Source organism: Pinus tabuliformis, chromosome 2_2 (genome assembly GCF_031772625.1).
Source record: "Pinus tabuliformis cultivar Carrire ecotype Pingquan chromosome 2_2, CPIR1, whole genome shotgun sequence".
NCBI classification, from domain to species: Eukaryota; Viridiplantae; Streptophyta; class Pinopsida; order Pinales; family Pinaceae; genus Pinus; species Pinus tabuliformis.
The window spans coordinates 518,484,704-518,501,158 of record NC_142300.1 but is presented as its reverse complement, the minus strand read 5'-3'; positions in this window follow the sequence as shown (position 1 = coordinate 518,501,158).

Genomic DNA, 16,455 nt, shown 5'->3' with positions numbered 1-16,455 from the left:
AACAACCCTAACAATGTAAATGGTTTTTAAACAATATAGATATGCAACAAATGATAGAAACAAAACCTGCTAAAGCCCTAATCTATGCAACAAAAATAGTTAAACAACAGAATGGAATAAGAAAATAAGTGCTAGTAACTCAAATAATCCAATGGAAACTAGATATATAATGAATATATTTTATTAAACGACACCTGTGAAGGGAACAAATAATGTTACCAGCCCCCCTCTACGGGATCAATTCTTGGCTATCCTCAATGTCTGAAGCTTTTGTAGAGTATCTCTCCTCTATAATGTGTAAAACCCATGAAACAAAATGTTTGAGCTCAATGAGAACTCAAATGAAAAAGAAAAATGGTGTGCGACAATAATAATAATCAGAGTTACAACATTGAGTGCAACAATGAAAATAATAAAAGTGAAGAATGAATGTAAAACCCTTCTATTTATAACAAAATATTAGTCTATTCTTGAATAATGGGAAATAATAAAATATTATTAACCAAATTCTAGAGTTAACCATTTGGAATATTTTATTATATTTGGTTGGAGGGAAAAATTATTTAAACTTTTATTTAGAAATAATAAATGAATTAATGATTTATTTATCATCTCAAGAAATATGATTAAGGAATAATAAACAAATAATCATTTATTTAAGTATTCCTTGGGGATTTAGTGAAACTTGACGAGGAATAATAACTAATTAGTGATTAGTTAATTATTCCTAGATAAAAATAAGATAATTAATTATTTATCTATCTATTTCTCATAAATGGGTCAAATATGACAAGGAATATTAGTTAAACAATGGTTTAATTAATTATTCCTAGAAGATAATTAAATAAATAGTGGTTTATTTAATTATTCTTTATGGGTTTAACTAGAAATGACTTAACAAATGTGGTTATTAAATAATTTCTTACAGTGAAAGCAATTTTGCTATGATAAAATTGGCCCTACATGGTGTACTTCCATCCATTTAGTAAATTATGTCTAGATGATCAATTTTTGGTGATAACAATATTCATTATATTAGCATACATGTTCTCAATACACTTGTCTAATTGTTTGCATGGACATTTCCCTTCACATGCTATGTATATTCTTTTGTGTGATACCAAATACTCCAACACTTACACAAAATATGATTTCAAACAGTGCTTTAGTTTCTTGATTATGCATTTGTCCTTAGAAAATTGATGGTTGCATGAAAAATTACCTTGACCACAATACATAACAAGTTTCTTTAGTGGAAGTTCATGAGGTAACAAAAGAGGGAAGAATAAAAGAACCAATGTGTCATGGAGGGAAAAGATGAATAAAATGATCTTATTTTCTATTCTCTTTGAAGAAAATACTGATGAATTCAACCAATTGATCCTAATAGGTAACTTATACCTTCAAGGTCCTCCTCCCCCTACTCCTACTGCACATGCTTTTGAGAACATGTATCTTCCTCATCAGAGTAGTATGGAAATTATATAACCTCATGCATCCCAGTAGAAGCTAGTTTAAAATGATGGATGGGAGACCAACCTTGTCAGGACTGCATATCAATTTTCAAAATGGACTACTATTTATCATTATTCATTTCACCCCATCATCATTCATCCTTAGATATCATATGATTCATCTTAGGCCACTTCATTTCATGTGAAATAACCCTTTGATTCCCCTGCAGATCTTGGATTAGGAATCTTTCATATGTATGTTATGCCTATGCATTCTCCCTTCGAATATATTTCATATCATACACATTCTAACATTCTTGTAGCTAAAGGATGGGGGAGGATAGAAATATCTATCCAGGACATTCATCTGTAGGTATAAGGAGAGAGTAAGGAGGATAAGATTCCATCATATGTGGTAGGCACTGACAGACTTCTTGAGCTTAATTGAGTTTTTTATGTGACATATTATATTTTTACTTTATTTCATTCAGACTTGTTTTAGATTATGACATTGTCATGATGTTGGGAAGAAACTTTTTTTTTTATCATGATACATATAATTTTTATGACATTATGGAAAATGGGAGACATAAGGTGATTCTACATGCATATCTATACATGTTTTAGCTTGCTTACTATATACAACGATTATTTTGGTGAAGGCATTATTCACAATGTCTTATTTATGTATGCTTTGTTACATGAGAGTTACAAGGTTAATTGAAATATTTTATGGACTTAGCTGGGACATCACCTATTAAGATAAAATTAATCGATTAAAAATACCCCTTCTAAATGTCTTTCTCCCGAAATAAAAAGAAAAAGCATTTAACCTAACGAAAACATTATTTATGATACAATATTTCCCTCCAAATACCCAAGGGGAGTATAAAACTAAATAAAAGGCAGAAAAGTGAGGATAGAAAACACTAGCGAGGAGAGGTATGCAAAAGTTTTGAAAGTTAACATGTTTCCCCTGATTAATTTATTGTACAGTACTAGAGCTTACTTGTTCTAGTGACAAACCTTCAAGGAGTGATGAGGAGAAAGTGAGCTCATCAAATTTCTGATTCTTTCATTAAGGTTATTGTTTATTTCTTGCTTTAATTTAGTGTTGTTATAAGGTCTGATATTTTGTCTCATCAGTGCTAACTCGTGCACTTTTTGAATAAAAAATTATTGATCCAATCATATCAAAAGAGTTCAAGTTACCCAATATTTTTTCTTATTATTTAACATCATGAATGTCCATGTATGAGTCTTTTTACATGTTAGACATTTTGAACTTGATTTCTGGTTTTGATTCCCATAGTAATCAATTGAAACAATATATTGTATTCATATTTTTACGAATAAAAATAACAATTAACCACTAATATTCTTTTTGGCATATTTCTCCAATTATTTTACTTTATAATCTTAATTTTAGGAGAATATTTTATTTTTTATATTAGTGGCCTAAATTGTAAGTCAATTTATATCAAATTTATAACATACATTTGTAGTCTTGTCCGTGGTAGGGCATGATCTTAAAAGATATGCATGTTATTTTACTTATCATTTTGTCATTAGTTTTGTCAAATTTCAATTTATTTACTTCGAACAATGCATATGGTTGTTTAGATGGTATATTTTTTGTTTATTTCATTGTTGTAAACAATTTTCCTTTATTTTATTATACAAATATGTTGTATATAATTGTAATTTTATTTTGGGCATTGAACCCTTAGCCTAGTTCTGTTATCTCACCAGTCCAATGAGATTCAAGGGAGTTAGAAATGAATCATAAGAAACTTGGCTCACCGACATACTTTTGGTGACCATACTAGGGATTGATTAACTAATCCCTAGTCCTATAAATCTTATGTTGCTGATAAACTTGTCTAACTACGTGCATAAACAATTCCCTTCCCATAGTACATATATTACTTTATGTGATACCAAATAATCCAACATCTACATAAAACATGATTTCAAGTAGTCCTTTACTTAGTTGACTATGCATTTCTTCTCAGAAAATTGATGGTTCCATGAAAAATTATCTTTATTGTAGTAAAAAATAAATTTCTTTAGTAGAGGTTCGAGAGGTAATATAAGAGGGAAGAATAAAAGAACCAATCTATCATGGAGGGAAAATAAGAACAAAATTATCTGAATTCAAATTCACTTTGATGGAAAGTATGAGAAATTCAACCACTTGAACCAAACAGGTCACTTGTACCTTAGATCTCCTCCTCCCCCTCCTCCCACCCCACATGCTTCTCAAAACATGCCTCTTGCTCATCCAATTATAATGGAAATTCTATAACCTAATGCATCCCAACAATAATGAGTTTAGAATGATGGTTGAGAGACCAACACTCTCATCCCAATGTCTAGATTTGTAAAATGGCCTATTATTTATCATAGTTCATTTCATCCTATCATCATTCCTCCTTACATATCATTTGATTCATATTAGGCCACTTCATTTCATGTGAAGAAACCCCCTAATTCCCCTGCACATATTGTATTGGGAAAATTTTGTATGTTTGTTATGCATGTACATTCCCCCTTTTAAGCTACTTCATATCATACACATTCTAACATTCTTATAATTAAAGGATGGGAGATTATAGAACTATCCTTCCAAGACATGCATCTAGAGGTGCAAAGTGAGAGTAAGAAGGAAAATAAGAGACCATTCTACATGGTTGGTCCTAGCAGGCCTCTTGAGTTGAATTGAGTTATTTATATGATATATTGCATTTTTAATTTATTTAATTTGGAATTATCTCAGATTATGACATTGTAATGATGTTGGTACAACACTTTATTTTTTACCACAATACATATAATTTTGATGAGAATATGGAGAATGGGAGATACAAGGTGATTCCACATACATATTTATACATGTTGTAGCTTGCTTCGTATAAATGTTGATTATTTTGGTGAACGTATTATTCACAATGTCATATTTATTTACGCTTTGTTACATGGGAATTACAAGGTTAATGGAAATATTTTATGGACATAGTCATGGACCCCACCTATTAATGTAAAATTAATTGACTAAAAATACTCTTTCTAATTGCATTCTCCCAAATTAAAAAGAAAAGTTATTAAGCATAGCACAAATGTTAGTTATGGGATAGTTTTTCCCTCCAAACACTCAAGGGGAGTATAAAAATAAATAGAAAGCACAAAAGGGAGGAGTAAAAACATTAGTGAGAAGTCGTATGCTAAAGATTTGGAAGTTTTCATTTTTCCTCTCATCCATTTAATCTACAATACTAGAACTAACTTGTTTTGGTGACAGTGGAAATCCTTCAAGGAGTGACAAGGATAAAATGAGATCATCAAATTTATGGTTGGTTCATTAAGGTTTTTATTTATTTCTGGCATTAATTTAGTGTTGTTAGAATGTTTGATATTTTTTCTTATCATCGCTAATTGGTGCACTTTTTGCATAAAACATTATTGATCCAACATTTTTCCTTGCTTACTATTTGGCATTCTGAATGTACATGTATAAGTATTTTTACATATTAGACATTTGGAACTTGAATTTTAGTCTTGACTTTGTAGGAATCAACCAAAGCAATATTTTGTACTCATATTTTTGTCAATAAAATTAGTAATTGGTAGGTAATATTTTTTTTGGCATATTTTCTCTGATAATTTTACTTTGTATTCTTAATTTTTAGGAGTAGATTTTTTTTTATATTAATATTTGAAATTGTCTATCAATTTATATGAAATTTATAACGTACCCATGTAGTCGTGTGCCCAGTAGGATATGACCTTAAAAAATACATCTATTATTTTATTTATCACTTTGTCATTAATTATGTTAAATTTCAATTTATTTACTTCCATCAATGCATGTGGTTCTTTATATGGTATCTTTCTTGTTTATTTTAGTGTCGTAAACACTTTTCCTTTATTTTATTATACAAATTGATTGTATATACCTGTAATATAATTATGGGCATTACTCCCAGAGCCTAGTGCCATTATCTCACTATCCCAATGAGATTCAAGGGAGTAAGTAGCAAAGCATAAGAAACATCACACACCAACATACTTTTGATGGCCATACTATGGAATGATTAATTAATCCCTACTTCTATAAATATTCCTTCCTACATGACCACATCTTCTATGAATGATCCTGATCTTTCCAATTAGTTAAACAATCATAGGAGCATTGCTCATTCATTACTTGATTTCATACTCAACAATTCTAACTCTCTTAATGAATTGAACAAGCATGGACTATTATATCTTGAGATATCAAATTGAAATAAATAAGAGAAGCACTTGAAAGTTGTCTTAGAGACTATGTTGATTGAAGCTAGTTGGCTTACGACCAATGAACATCATTCCTCTATAATAATTTGTGGATTGAGTCCTAAACACAAACCACTAGACAAAGTCCAAAGGAAAAAATCTTTGCTCACTTCCTAAACTCATATTCAATTATATCAAGATTTTTCTTGTTCTTATAGGAGAACCTCCCCATACCAAAGAGTCATTTTAGGAATGCAATCTTCTTCTCAATCTATCCCCTCTTCTTGTAGTCTTCATCGATTGTTTCTTGCTCTATCCAAATTGGTAATATTTTTTCATATTTTAATCTAGTTTAATCTACCACAAATATTACCAAGGTTGTAGCTCTCTGCAGGTTGCAGCCTGCGTACTGGTAAAGGACTGCACTAGTACAATTGTAAAAAGAAGTTTCTAATTAAAGAAAAGATAGAGACGAATTGCAGCAGGTGGTTTTCACCCACATTGGGTTTCCACCTTATATCTTGTGTTCTTGTGTGCGATTGTATTTCTTATCTGTTTTACTCTTTCTGGTTACTGGTTAGTTGATGCTTAAATACAGATTAACAATCAACATCAGAATGATAAAGTAAATTAAAGGGTTTGTATTGTATATGCGGGTTTCCTTCTGTATAGTTGCGTATATACACAGGTTCAATTAACTGAAGTAGCATATATCATTTGATTTTGAAAAAGGAATAACTGACTAGATAATACTGATTCACCCCCCCTCTTAGTATTATTTCCAACAATTGGTATCAGAGCAGGTCCTTCAGAAGAAGCTTGATCGCTTGAAGGAAGATCATTCATCATGAGCAACTACGAGAGGGAAGCATCAATCAGGCCACCGATTTTTGATGGGACAAACTTCGTATATTGGAAGGTAAACGTTACTGCCTATCTTCAATCTCTTGGTACAGAAGTCTGGGATATCATAGAAACAGGGTATACTTTTCCATCAGCAACTCCTACAGATCCGGCTGAGAAGAAGAAATATGAAACAAGTGAAAAGGTGGTCAATACTCTATTAGGATGCCTATCTCAATCAGAATTTTTCAAGGTTATGCAGTTTAAATTCACAAAATAAATATGGGACAAGATTGTACTAAGCTATGAAGGAGATGATCAGGTAAAACGAGCAAAACTTCAAACCCTCAGAATTCAGTATGAAAATCTCAGAATGTACAATGATGAAAGTGTGGCTAACTATTTTCTTCGTGTAGATGAGATTTTTAATTGTATGAAAAACTTGGGTGAAGAAATAAAATAGGCTGTTGTGGTTGAAAAAGTTCTAAGATCTTTGTCCCCTAGGTTTGAATCTAAAGTTTCTGCAATAGAAGAAAAAGAGAATCTACAAAACCTTAAAATGTCACAGCTGCATGGAATTCTAACTGCTTATGAAATGAGAAAAGGAGGTCCATCAGACAGGAGAGAAGTTGCCTTCAAGGCTTCCGGCAAAGGAGATTACTATGAGTCGGGACATGTGTCAGAAGAAGAAGAAGAATCAAATTTTGTCAAAAATATTCAACGGGGTGCTCGACGATTCTGAGGTAAGTTACCTTTCAAATGCTTTTCTTGTGGAAGAGTCGGTCACTATGCTGCCAAATGTCCTCATAAGGATAAGATTGACAAGGGGAAGGAACCTATTAGATGGAACAAGAAATAGAATGCAAATAAGAAAAGCTATTACACTCATGAAGATAGTGATGGAATTTCAAATAGTGACAAAGATGAATGAAGTAATGATTATAAACTTTTAATGGCTTTTGAAGATGATGATTACATGGATGCTATAGATGAAGAAGGTTTTTATGAAGAGATTTCTAATCTCAAAATTTTCTTAGAGGAGAAAAATGTGATTATTGATTCTCTGCAATGTCAACTGGCTGAAAGGGAAAAACATCTTGAAAAATTGGAATGTGAAATTGTTGGTCTTAGAAAAGAGATTGAGAAAACAAAAGCTCTTAATCTTAAATTTGTTAAAGGATCTGAAACTCTGGATGAGATCATCAATGTGCAACGTTCTCCACTAATCAAGGTAGGTCTGGGATATAATGGAGAAGCATCTCAAGCATCCACCTCCAAAAGTTATCTTGATGCAGCAAGGAGGAGCGAGCAAAGGCCTAATAGAAATCATCAGGTAAATCAGGGACAGTTTACCTCAAGAACGAACAAAGACTATCAAGAAAATCAGGGGCAAACTACCTTAAGGACAAACAGAAGCTACAACCAGCCACAGGTAAAATCTTCCCAATTTGCCTCAAGAATGGATGTTGGTAGAAACTACAATCGGTTGGATGATAGATTTGATAATCGCAAAAGTTTCTTCAATGGGCAATGTTTCTCTTGCCATAACTTTGGTCACAAAGCATCTCAATGTGTTGCCTATAAGACAATCATGACTAGAGAAGCTCAAAAACAAAGAAGTATGTCTGGAATCACGAAGAGGACCTATAACAATTTTTCCGCCCTTGAAAGTGCAATTGGATGTTCTATTTGGAATAACTTCAGTCATGAAGAGTTTGAATGTAGGAGCAGGATTCGGAAGACAAATCAGAAGGAACAAACCCCGAATGCCAGAACATGGAGAATGAAGGAACCACAACCAGAAAGATGTGGGATAAATTTTTATGCAGAAGGACAGGAAAATCTATGGTACATCGATAGTGGATGTTCGAAGCATATGACAGGTGATAAAGAAAAACTTGAATCATATAGTGTTTTAGAAAACGGAAAGAAAGTCTCTTTTGGAAATGATACCGCTGCAGTCATAAACGGAAAAGGCACTGCTCATTTGAAAGAAAGGGTCAAAGCTGGAAACGTTTTGTATGTTGATGGCTTGAAGCATAATCTCCTGAGTGTCAGTCAGATGTGCAATCAAGGAACCGAGGTAATATTTCAATCAAATGCATGTAGTGTTCGTGATCTTGATATAGGAAAAACAGTGATCAAAGGCAGAAGAACTCCAAATAACTTATACATATTTGAAGAAGGACAACAACAATGCTATTTGAGCAAGGATGATGAACACTGGTTATGGCACCGGAGGTTGGGGCATCTAAGCTTTTCACAAATAAGAAAATCATGCAAATATCAAGCAGTTCGTGGTCTCCCAGATATCAAAATTCCACACAACACCATATGCAAATCATGTCAGTTTGGTATGCAAACCAGAACCAACTTCCCTGAGAAGGAAGGCTTAGCCAGCAGGCCTCTTAAACTAGTCCATACAGATGTATGTGGTCCATTTAGGACAAGGTCACCTCGAGGAGAAGAATACTTTATATTATTCATTGACGACTTCTCCAGGATGGTTTGGTTAGGACTTATGAAACACAAGGACGAAGCATTCGAAAAATTCAAATCTTTCAAAGCCTTGGCTAAAAATGAATCAGATCACAAAATTAAGTGTCTCAAGTCTGACAGAGGTGGGGAGTTTACCTCAAATGAATTTTTCGATTTCTGTGAAGAACATGGAATAAGAAGGGAATTTTCTACAGCTAGGACTCCTCAGCAAAATGGAGTGGTGGAAAGGATGAACAGAACGGTCCAACAAATGGCTCGTGCTATTCTTGATGGACCTGGAACTCCTGCAACCTTCTGGGGTGAAGTTGCATTTGTTGCGGCTATTATTCTCAACAAAACAAATGTCCCAGTGAACAGCGCTCAAACTCCGCATGAGCTCTGGTATGGTGAGACTCCTTCGGTAAAGCATTTCAAAAATTTTGGAAGCAAATGCTATATTAGGAACAATGATGAACAGCTTGGCAAACTTGAACCTAGAGCAGATGAAGGCATTCTCCTTGTTTATTCTCCCCACAGCAAGGCATATAAGTGCTACAATAAAAGACTTGGAATAATTGTTGACAGCATTGATGTAGTGGTTGATGAAAAGGATACATTCCTAGGCAAGTAAATTATGAAAATATCGAAGAGGATGAAGACTACTCTCCAAATCAAACTGATGATGAAGAAGAACCTCAAGGGGCATCAGAGGAACAGATAAGGATAGAAGAAAAGACTCCATCTAGGTACGTTCAGAAGAATCATCCAGAATCTCAGATTTTGGGGTAGAAAGAGGCAGGTGCACAAACAAGAAGAACAATTGCGGAAGCCTCAATCTATTTGGCATTGCTCTCCTCCACTGAGCCACAAAATGTAAAAGAGGCATGCAAAGATGAGTGCTGGGTCAAGGAAATGGATGGAGAACTTGAGCAGACCGAAAAGAACAACACTTGGGAGTTGGTTCGTAGACCAAAAGATAAGAATGTCATAGGGACAAAATGGATCTTTAAAAATAAGTTGAATGAAAATGGAGAAGTAATCATAAACAAGGCCAGACTTGTGTGTAAAGGGTATGCTCAACAAGAAGGAATAGACTTTGAAGAAACCTTTGCTCCTATTGCAAGAATTGAGGCCATCCGAATGTTCCTTGCTCTCTCAAGCTTTCAGAAGTTCAAAGTATTTCAAATGGATGTGAAATAAGCCTTTCTGAATGGAGATTTAGAAGAAGAAGTATACATTGAGCAGCCAGATGGTTTCATTCTTAGGAATGATCCAAATCTTGTATGCAGACTGAAAAAGGCACTCTATGATCTTAAACAGGCTCCAAGGGCTTGGTACTACCGTTTGGACAAATACCTTCATCAACAAGGTTTTTCAGAAGGATCAGCAAATAGCAATCTTTATATAAAAATTGAAAATGACAAATTGCTAATACTTGCTGTGTATGTAGATGATATTATCTTTGGCAGCAATGAAGAAGCTATGAGTCAAAGCTTTGCCTTGGTAATGTAGAAAGAATTTGAAATGCCTTTGCTTGGAGAACTGACATACTTTCTTGGATTGCAAATCCAACAAAATGAAGGCGGTATCTTCTTGTCTCAAACCAAGTACCTCAAGCAGATTCTGAAGAAGTATGGCATGGAAGATTCGAAACCAGTATGTACTCCTATGGTTACAGGATGCAGTCTCAGTGCAAAGGATGAATCAGCAGCAGTACATCAACCAACCTATAGATCTATGATTGGAAGTCTACTTTATTTGATAGGTACCTGACCAGACATCATGCATGTAGTGGGAATAGTTGGAAGATTTCAGGAAAATCCAAAGGAAACTCATCTTCAGGCAGTGAAGAGAATTTTCAAGTATCTTCAAGGAACTCAAAACTATGGCTTATGGTATCCTAGAGATACAAATCTCACTCTTCATGCTTATACAGATGCAGAATGGGCTGGAAGCATGGATGACAGGAAGAGCACAAGTGGTGGTGCATTCTTTATGGGTTCCAGATTAGTATCTTGGTTCAGCAAGAAACAAAGTTCGATTGCTTTATCTATGACTGAAGCGGAATATGTGGCTGCTGCATCTTGTTGCACTCAACTTCTTTGGATGATGCAAACCTTGCAGGATTTTCAAATCACTTGTACACCACCTATCTCCATCTTGTGTGATAATACAAGTGCAATCAGCATTTCAAAGAACCCAGTCATGCATTCAAAGACCAAGCACATACCAATCAAGTATCACTTTCTCCGGCAACAAGTGTTGGAACAAAAGGTCAAATTGGAGTATGTTCCTTCTAAGGAACAAGTTGCTGATATTCTCACCAAACCACTGCCCAGGGAGACATTTGAATACCTCAGACAGAAGCTGGGAGTAGTTGATGCATCATCTTGCTGTTAAAACTCGTTTGTTAGCAGAGAAAAATGGGTGTATGCGAGTTGCCTAAGGAGGATCCGTGTACATATGCCGGTTTATGCAGAGACAGACGCGTATATGGAGGTTTGATGGATATCAGTAGGGATAGGCTCTGGTTGAAGATATTCTGATATGGGTCTGACAGAGACCATCCGGCACAGGTTCAGGGGGAGCAGATAATCTTCTAATAATGCATTGTTGGCATTATCTTAGAAGCTTTTGGTTTTAGTTCAGAGCTGTTGTTGATTTCAGATGGAACAGAGGCAGAGGGAGAACATAAGGAAATATTGGTTGCTGATCTGAATGGTGATTGATAGATGTTGCTGCTATCAGTTATTGGTGACTTTCATAAGTATTGTTCTAGATATTTCGTCTCTATGTCATGTATCTCTTTTATGGTGTCAAGGTCATGTAACGGCCTATTTTGGTTTCCCCACTATGCCTGGGATGAACATGTAATGATCTTGGTTGTCATATGTAAATTTCTGATGTATCCCCACTTGGTTGGGTGATGGATGTATGTATTGAGTCTTTTGGTGATAGGAAGGTCTTTTATGATGCTTAAGTCATGGTTCTTCTTGAAGAACATCTTTTACAGATCTTGCCTAGAGTCAGGGGGAGCATGGTCAGCACAGCAGGGCAGAAATTTCAGCATGTACTCAAGGGGAGCACAACTCTTTGCCCTTGATGACAAACGGGGAGAATGACTTTGAGGATTTTGGGTTGCCATCAAGTCCAAAGGGGGATATTTTTGGCATTATGGCAGCGGGTTTGGAGCTATGGCACAGGTGTTGTCCTTGATGGCAACTCTCTTTGGTAACAGATCTCAGTGCAGGCTTTCAGAATGAAGGAAAAGCCATATATGCAGGTTCATCTAGACGAAGACGCGTATACACGTGGGTTAGACGTTTCAAATGCGCATATGCGTATAAATGCACTTTCATGCAAGAAAAAGCACGTATATGTTGGAGAACTTACCTTTGGTCCATGGTAGTTAGTCCTTGGTATTTGAACCTACGGTTTTGGACGATGGTACCTCGTCATACGTGTTGATCCCAAGTATTGGGTCCGTGGTATTGGTTTATTATGGTTTTGGACCGTGGTATTGTGGAAGGCCTAAAACTATAAAAGAGGAAGGAGATCATGTGGCAAGGGATCATCTGAATTATTGTTGAATATCTGATAAAGTGCTAGATCTGGAATACTGGTAATTGGGTTATGGTGCAGATCTGGATCTGAATGAAGGAGGAACCTTAGCGCAAAGAGAAGGATAAGTTCTCTTGATGGATCATAATCTTTAAGCTTGAATGATAGTATCTCTGTATGATTTTGATCTGTTACATGTGGCGCTTGCTTGATCTATAAAACTGATAATCTGGGTTAATTGGTGTTTGAATATCTGAAAGAGCGAATTATTTTTTATAGATCTGTACGCAGGTTTAGTGAAGCGAAGGTGCATATATACGCTGGTTCAGTGAAGGAAAACAACGTATATGCAGGTTGTTCCATATGCAGAAGCGTATGCACGTAGGTTTTAGGTTATTAAAGTAGCGTATATATTTTGAGTTGTGATCTTCTTGCTTCTGTTTATTGTTGTAGTGTTATGGGTTCAGATTTGGTGTGTGGTTACTGTTACTGTGATCTGGGTACAGTCGTCAGAGAAGTGTTTATTTTGATTCAGTTTTGATTGGTGAAAAGGTGATTGGGTGATGCAGAAATTCTCGATGTTTGATTGATGCTATTTGTGGATCCAGTGTGAAAATTTATGAAACGTGGTCCCTGAAAGAAAGAGAAGGTTGTAGCCTTCTGTAGGCCAGCACCTACGTACTAGTATCTCGGCTAGTGCAAGAGCTAAGGGGGTTGTAGCTCCCTTCTAGGAGAAGCTGGAAAATGAGAGAGAGTTGTAGTTCTTTGCAGGTTGCAGCCTGCGTACTGGTAAAGGACTGCACCAGTACAATTGTAAAAAGAAGTTTCTAATTAAAGAAAAGATAGAGACGAATTGTAGCAGGTGGTTTTCACCCACATTGGCTTTCCACCTTATATCTTGTGTTCTTGTGTGCGATTGTCTTTCTTCTCTGTTTTATTGTTTCTGGTTACTGGTTAGTTGATGCTTCAATACAGATTAACAATCAACATCAGAATGATAAAGTAAATTAAAGAGTTTGCATTGTATACACGGATTTCCTTCTGTATAGTTGCATATATACGTAGGTTCAATTAAATGAAGTAGCATATATCATTTGATTTTGAAAAAGGAATAATTGACTTGATAATACTGATTCACCCCCCCTCTCAGTATTATTTCCAACAAATCGGGATGTATGGGTCATTCCAATTTGAGGAAGATGTAAATGCCTCTCCTTGGCATGTGCCCTCCCCTTAAATTTAACATTGAATAATACTCCATTACCCAAAGTTAAATATGGTCTACCCAAGTTCTCGACCAATGGCACCATCATGACCAATGAACACCTCATTACGTTTTCTAACATATGTCACAATTTTGGTGCCAATGATAGAGACGCTTGCATGTTTCTATTTGCGAACTCCTTTGAAGGAAGAAAATAAATAGATCTATTTGAACTTCTACCCAAATCCTTCTCTATCTCGAATGATCTTTGTTACTAGTTTAAGTCTACCCCAAAGCCCTATCAATCCCCTTCAAGAATACAAAAACGATAATTCTACCAAAGGTGAAACTATTAAGTAATTTAATCTTCGTTTCACCAAACTATATAATCAGATTCTAGAGATCATCATGATGTTAAATCAAGTAGCCATTTTGCACTATTACAATACTCTCCCCCTTTCTCAGTATCACTAGTTAGGGGAGAAGAAAGAAAATAAATGAGGGTTCACTTTACATATATGTTTGGAATACTAAGATAAATTATTTCTCACTGATATTCCACTTTAAGACTAAGTTAATGAATCTGACATATCTTTTTTTTTTCAATTGATGCAAGATGTGAGTTATTGATTGATATGTTTTGAGAAGAAGGTAATGATACAACTGCATGTTGAAGCTTCGACTTCGGCTCCCATTAGAAACTCTTCACATACATATGATGTGAATACCCTTCTTTCCTAACAATGGTGTAACTTCTATGAAACGTACTATGAGGAAAAGATCTATGAGGTTAAAAGTAATGCTAAGAAAATAATTGCTGGAAAAGAAACAACTCTATGGTTGCAACCTTGGATTGGGTTGATGAAAATGAAGTTATAATGGCTAAAAAAAGGAGTGCTTTCAAAACTCCAAATGTTAGGAACTAACCCTCCAAGGAATCCAATAACCAAAGAACTCCAGATGCCACTTACTTGCATCTAAATGTAAATTATTCCACCCCTTCCTCTTAGGCCGCCTCATTATTCAATATTATAAAGTAAAATTCCAACATCAAGTATGAGACTATGTTCCTTGATATGGCCACTACTACAAAGAAACAACAACATTTAAAGAATTTTCTTGAAGTGAAGATATATTCTCCTATCTGTTTCCTCAAGAACTTCCTAGAAGAGGATCATCTTGAAGACAAAGTCTTCGCTATAAATAATTATAGAAGCTTTTTTAAATAAATCATTTTTTATGTCTCTATGAAGGTATGCAATAACATTCTCCATTCTTGTTTAGTTAACGGTGGGTCAGGACCCAATGTCAACCTAAAATTATTATGGAGGAATTAAGCTTATAATTTTCTCAGGAAAGACCAAACAATATGGTGGTTTATAATAATTCTTAGCAAACAAACATTGGTAAGATCAAGGATGTCATATTAGTTTTATGTTCTCATCTTGAAATTAGAAAAACATGTAATATCCAATTTATGGATATGCCAATAAGAAATTATTCGAACATTTCTTTGTAGAGATTGACATACTAAAACATGTTGGTATATGTCATTAGATGGCACACATATGACCCTTGCTAAAGATGGAAAGAACATCATTGTCTTAAGAGGAGAAATAATATCACCTTATACCGATAATTTTCCTCAATCCCATGTTAATTACATGGAAGGATACCATGGGGTTTACTCCCTTTTTACTGAACAAGAATCTCCTCCTTCCCTCGTCAATCAATAAGATCAACTTTGTCATATCGAACTCAATTCTACATCCTATAATGAAGGAAATGGTGCCAGTGTTGTGTTATAATCTCCCCTTGGTAAGATACATCAGCTTTCCAATATACTTTAAAGAAAAGATATGAATAACACCATTGAGTTGAAGATTTACTTTTAGGTATCCAACCAGCCCTCAATTTGGGTTGTAAGAACTTAACCAATTTTGGTGACTCTCACCTTATTGTCACTCTTATCAAAAAGATCTATTATTCTTCTAAACTGTTAATCAATCAATATATTCAATCAACATAGCAAAAAAATTACAAATTTCTTTCTATTAATATTACTCATCTACGCAACTCCCGAGGGGGAAGGCCAACTAGAGATGGCCATGTAAATGAAGTATTATGTGTGAGGACGCCTGGTATTTAAATCCCCTCGATTCACTTGTGGATGTGGAAGGTGTTATAGAAATTTTTGGGCACTACAACCCCAAGCATGAAATGTCCATAAACCAAGGGCTCGTAAGTCCCTAAAAGTGTTGTTCTAACCCCTAAAGGAACAAAGTCAACTGATTACAGCTTCTCGCAGAAGTTCTCCATGAAAAACTTCTCAGAACTGGTCAAAACAGGATCATTTCAGCTGCTCCATACGCAAAGTGTGTTGCATCTCACCTAAATACACTGTGTGGGTGTGTTGCATTTCAAAAAGCCCTTCTATGGGGTGCGATGGGCGAGAAGTGACAAATGACAGTGTCATTCCACGAGGTGGAGAGGCATGGAAACTTCTAGAAACTTCTCCTGTGACACTTGCCTCTCTGAATTCGACCAAGGATGAGTAAGAGATCATCAATCTCCAAGTGGAAGCAAGAACTATTAGAGGGAAGACACTAATCAAATCACAAGCTGACTCATCTCCCTTAC